Genomic DNA, 6,048 nt, shown 5'->3' with positions numbered 1-6,048 from the left:
ATTGGTAAGTTTCATTGGCAAATTTCATATTCTTCATACAAACACGTAGTCTCAGGTTTTTAATTTTTAAAATAATGAAGTGATCATCATCAATTGTAAGCTTCTTTGGTAATAAATGATGACAAAATTATGAACCAAGAGATTTATATATGGTGGTACATGTTACTTCAAAGATACTCTCTTCTCTTGCCCCATTTCCTGCCTGCATTGCTAGAGATGGTCTCCTGAATTTCTTGGCCATGGCCTTTGCCATCCAGAAATAGTTTGTCTTTATTGGCACTGTTCCATCTATCCTCTGCTTTTTACAGTCTTAGCTAGCAAATTTGAGAAGTCTTCTTGCCTTGGTAGATCTTGAATTCCTGGTCAGAAACAAATATTTGAAGCACTGGTTATTGTAATCAGTTCAAATCTCAAACAGACTGACTTGTTATTATAATTCAGAAAATTTGTTGGTTGCTATACAATTCTTACTTTATTTAATCCTCAAACTATACTTCTGAGGTAGGTTATTGTCTGCACCTTTATTTTAGAAATAAGGAGCACAAGTCTCAGTAATACTTATTCACTTGTCTCAACAAAATAGCTAATTAATAGCAGAATTGGTTTACCCTTTTCTGTTTGTTTACCCTTTTCTGTTCAACACAAAAGTTCAAAAGTGTAATCATTTTTTAGTCCTTTGAAACATTGTCCCATTCAACTACCCCAAAATTTGAATTTCTCTTCTACTCTACAGTCCTTTATACAATCAAAATTAGCTATCTTTGTGTTAGACTTTAAATACTCATTTGCTTGCTCTCCCCCAGGTCTCATGTAATATGGATGAAGATGAGTCTAGCATTTGTGATTGGTTTGTTGTCTGGCACTCAGACGATGTTGTGTGTGCTTCACCCACCTAGGGGTTGGAGCCAGTATAAAGATAGAAAGAAGGCCCTATTTTCTCTTCTGTTTTGCTTTTGCTGTTTGCAACAGCCATGAATGTCTGCCCTGCCGTGCCACCCTGCCTTGAAGCCCGCTGAGTATGGACTGAAACCTCCAAGAACTGTAAGAAATAAATCTTTCCTTCCCTAACTTTGGGCATCAGATATTTTATCTCAACAAGGAGCAAAAACTAACTAAAACGCCTTAGATAGTTTTGTCTCGCCTTTTTTTTTTTTTTTTTTTTTTTTTTTTTTTTTAGCTTAATCAACAAACAAAATTCTCTTGGGCTCCTCAATTTGTACACATGTAACCTCGTTTTGAATCTTGTCTTCACCCTGGTCAGTCTTCCCTGAATAATCATGTACAGCTCTCCCAGGTTTCTGAAAATAAGAAATTCAAGAAATGATATACTCATTTTTTAGACGGGTGAGAAGTGGAAACACATGAACATGTCTGTTTCTCTGTATTTCTGATTTCATCATTCCTTTGTTGAATATTCACTTGTAAACGTTTTTAAAGATAAACCAGTATTTTGAAAGTGTATAACTCCATGCTGTCTTGCTTGCTGCTATCATAAAAGACAGAAAGACACCCCATTCTCTCCATTAGCCCCCTGCATATTACACACCATATACTATGAAAGGGGTGATAGACTGAATACTATAGATAGATTGAAAAGCAAGGTATCTGTCTACTCTGTGGGAAGCTGTCATCCCAGATGAAGAAATTAGACAACAAAATAAATAAGAATTGATGAAGTATTTTCACTCTGGTGATATAAATCCATGATGTACATGTAAAGACAGAGGGAAATGATTATTATGCCTTATGCCAGGTCAGTTAAAATAGAAGTGACTATCTTCACTGGTTATGAAGGATTCATTAATGTCTAGGTGAAGACAGGGGTAAAGAAGTACACAAGACTGGGACTCAAAGAAGGAAATATTTACCTAGTGTGTATAGTTAGAGTTACCTAGTAGCTGCGTTAAACTTGGAGTCCATTATATATTAAAACTGAACTTCTTGTAGATGACAATGACAATTTCTGCATTCTTTTTGCTCTTGCTTTAGGTCTGACGAGGCAATTCTTACTCCGCTCTTGGTTTTCTTCAAAATTGGAACCTCCTGGAGCCTATGCAGTGTTCCACAGCATGTTGAAATCTTGCCAAGGAAGAGGCTGACTTGCCCCTAAGAAAGCCAGTGTGGGTTTAACTTGCCTCTCGTGATCCCTTCTAAAGGATGACTTTAGCTGTCTGAGAATGCTGATATAAACCAGATATCTCAGCCAGCACAGAAGGATCTGTTTGAATACCTCTGTGAAACCTTCCAGGGAGACATGAGATACAGTAGAACTTGAATAATGCTCGAGCTGATTCTCTTCAAATGAGTACTTTGAGAAACTGATGTGGAGCTGCCAGGGGAGAAAATAGATCAGTTAAGGAGAAGAAAGCCGGAATGCATAGTGAGTATCTTCTGACATTCACTGAGTCAGAAATTGATTACAGCACCTATCCTGGATGTGACACTTCAAGACATGTCTACAAATTCCTTGACACTCTTCACAAAAAGTGTAATACAATAATTCCTCAAAACATGAATTTGAATCAATGTGAAATGACTCACTCTTAATGAACAGAATATCATATAAATTCTGTACAGTTACCAAACCTTTCTCTCGCTAATCCTTGGATTTTGGGAACCCTGCACCTCCGTGGAATAAGTGCAGATCTTCGGAATTTAATGTGCTTTGGTAACAGTGTTAAGATACAGAATTGAATCCATGGAATCCAGCTGTTCTGCTTCACAGCTGTTCAAGTCCAGGCGCCAGCATGGGACAGAGTGAGGGTTTGTGTATTTCAGCCCCCCGCCTTTGAGCTACCCCAGCTGACAGTAAGAAGGTCAGAAAACCTTCCCTCTGCTTGGACTGTCAATAGCTACACAAAAGTTATGCTACACAGTAGAAGCCCCTCAAGGCTCCAGAGTTGTTTCAGAGCCACAGCACTTGGACCACTGTCACACGCGGCCCAGCCGAGTCTCTAAAACGTTGGCCTTTATTGTCACAGAACTAAGAAGTACAGAGCTGGAAGCTGAATCCTTTCATCATACTGCCTGGGTCGATAAGTTCCCTTGAAGCACTGACTCAGGATCCCTCATTCTCCCAGTATTTTCTGCTATGATATACTCAGAATGCATTATTAACACAAACATGCTGGTTCTACCATTTACAAAGCTGAGATTCCATTGTCAAATCTCTATGTAACGAAACTAGGATGCTGAAGTAATGAATACATAGGACCAATGTAATAAATAGTGACAATCATTTGTAATTTAATTCTTTAGACTCATAGAGGTTGATCTTTAGACATTCTAATGTAGACGTGCTGCTCAACCCTTCAATAAAAGAAATTCATGTCTTCTCCCTTTTAAGCAGTGACTGATTTCCCCAATAATATGTGGAGGAAGCAGTGTTCTAGGAATTCGTAGCTGCGGGGTCTGCTCTTAGCTTCTTGAAATTCAGTTATTTTAGGCAGCCATTAGAAAGTACAAAATGGCACTAGGGATGTGATGTCTTGTCACTAAACTGCCCCATGAAATCTCCATTCTAAGGTGGGGTCTCATCAGAAGGGGCCGCGGGTCATGACTGGGAAGTATGTTTTCTCATCCTTCTTTCTCTCTCTCCTTCCTGGTTGCCATGCAGTGAGCAGCTTTCCCTCCTCATGCCCTCTACCATGCTTTTCCTACCTTGGAGCAAGATGACTATGGATTAATTTCATAGAATTTGAGCTAAAAACTAAACAAACAAACCTCCAGTAAATTGCAGGTATTAGAAATTTGGTCCAAGTAACAGTAAAATGGCTAAGACTACAAGATAATTTATACAACATTTTATTTCTTCCTGTGCTAGAGGCTAGGAAGCGTAAGGGTGAGGTGCGAGGGTGAGGCAGGTCCTTCTGAACTCACATGACTACTCTTCTCATGGTCCCACAGGGAAGAAAGAGAGAGAACCCTGCATGCACTTACCAAAGCACTCATCTGCTTAGGGACACATTCTCATGCTGTAACTCTCAATGACTCATCTCCTGAAATCTCATGCTAGACATTTAGGTTGAAAATGTGAATTTTAAAGAGTTATATAAACTTTTCATAGAATCTACATATCAGGGGCCCAAATTAGGCATCCCAAAATGATGGTCACATGACAATGACATGTAGAGTAATTTACCATGTGCAGAGAGAGGCCAAATAGAGGATGCTTGGGAGAAAAGCACCAGCCCAGGCACCATCCAAACTGAGACATGTGAGGGAAAGCAAGTCAGGCTGGCTGAGCCCTGGCCAGTCCTTGGATGGTGAAATAAGTGCGATGGTAATTGCTTTAAATTTCAGTGTTTTGAAGTGCTTGTAAACAGGACAGTAGTTAATCAGTATATCAACACTGTAATATAAGTAAGAAGCAAGACTATCACTATGTATCAAGTGATTAATAGGAATAAATTCTGAAATAGAAACAGAGGTGGTTATTGTGATTATTATTAACATTCTCTAGATATGAAAACTGAGATGTGGGGAGGTAAGGTTGGCTGCCTGAATTCATGTGGTTAACAAAGAGATTATGAACTCAACTTGTTTTTATTCCTGAATCACTTACAGTGGCCTCATTTTTCTTCACAGAAATTATTTAGATATTAGTGTTTTATAAACATTTAGTCAGACTTGAAGTTTATTTTTTCCAAAATGGTAAAACTAAAACAGAGAAAACTAAAACTAAAATAAATTGACAATTCAAAATAAAATAAGTAATTTAATAAAAAATAAATGAAAAGAAACAATTAGAGATTCAATATAGGGTTTTTCAAAATTTCTAAACCCTCTGATATTTTTATGCAGCCACAGCTTTACTTTTATATTCTATGTCCCCCACTTTATGGACAGTTCTTATGCTCCCCAAACTGTTTCAGACCCAAGATTACTCTGATAAGTGTTTACACTCAAAGTCATCAGGAATAACAGTTCTCAAACTTTTGGAACTTCACACTTTGCCCTGTTAAAATTTTTCCTGATCAGTGCTATCACTGTTGATACCAGCCATTGAAGCTCACACACTCTAAATATTGTTAATTCACTTAAAATAACACCATCACCTTTTAACGCACACAACATTTTTGTGAAGCATACCTGTATGTTCGAAAACAAGCAACAAATAGTACCAACAGCAATATTTTGCAGGATTCTCATATCTCCAACTGCCTTTCGTTCATTAAAAAAAATCACATGTTCTGAAGCTTCTGGAAAAGTTAGTTGGATCCTTGCAGAAGAATAAAATTGAACAAGGTTATGTTGTCTGAAAACAGCATTGAATCAATGAAGCCTTGGCAGGGTCCTGGGGGACACCTGGAGTCCTGAACACACTTTAAGAAGCTCTGACCGAGAGTAATTTTACCCAACGCGTACTTTAGGGAGAGTAATTTTTTGCTACGTGAGAACAAGAAGGAAAGCACACATTCTAATGCAGTAAAATGATTCCTTTACTCTCTGACCGTCTCTAAACTTCCAATATATTTGTAACATTTAGTTTAAATTTCTAGACAAAGTTTCATGGGCAGAATTCTGTAACTTACCGGCTCACAGAACAATCCTTTTTACCACATTCTCTCTCCTCATACAGGGTTCCGTCCAGCACATTTACCAAGTAGTGACACCTGCAAATGGATGTTTTAGGGACCTTTGGCAAACTACTGCTTTCCCGGAGGAATCATTCGTAAAGTGCATTATGCCCTCCAGGAAATGAGAAATTTAGGGACTGAGGAGAGGCTTCCTTTTTTATAAAGTGAAACAGGTTTTCTGGATGAACCCGGCAGTCCGAGAACTCCTTGTGAATGAACTAGACTTCTCAATCTAAACCTGGAGCCCTAGGATAAAACCCTCTGGGCCTTCCAAAAAGATCTAGAACCTAAACACAAATGCATACAAACTAAGTGCACAGAGTAGGAAAAAGAGTTCTATACTCCATGAAGTGAGCTGTCTTAGTAAACTGAAAAAGACATCGACTTGGGCAGATTTCCAACTCAAACTGGTGAGCTCTGCAAACAGTATTTGACTTGGCCTGATTTTAGGCTTTGAGAAGTGCGGGGC

The 6,048-nt window shown here is 38.5% G+C and overlaps 1 long non-coding RNA gene across 1 annotated transcript; it reads left to right on the top strand.

Moving 5' to 3' along the window:
- Positions 1-786: 786 nt before the first annotated feature.
- Positions 787-4,424, top strand: LOC134471522 (uncharacterized). The gene is made up of 2 exons (XR_010040975.1): positions 787-1,041; positions 1,990-4,424. It is a non-coding gene; the product is annotated as an uncharacterized LOC134471522 (long non-coding RNA).
- Positions 4,425-6,048: the final 1,624 nt, after the last annotated feature.

The sequence above is a fragment of the Cavia porcellus genome, unplaced genomic scaffold (assembly GCF_034190915.1).
Source record: "Cavia porcellus strain 051 isolate PalLab524CR breed Dunkin Hartley unplaced genomic scaffold, mCavPor4.1 scaffold_18, whole genome shotgun sequence".
Lineage (NCBI taxonomy): Eukaryota > Metazoa > Chordata > Mammalia > Rodentia > Caviidae > Cavia > Cavia porcellus.
Note: the sequence above shows the minus strand (reverse complement) of the source record. Positions and strands in the feature narration are given on the sequence as shown.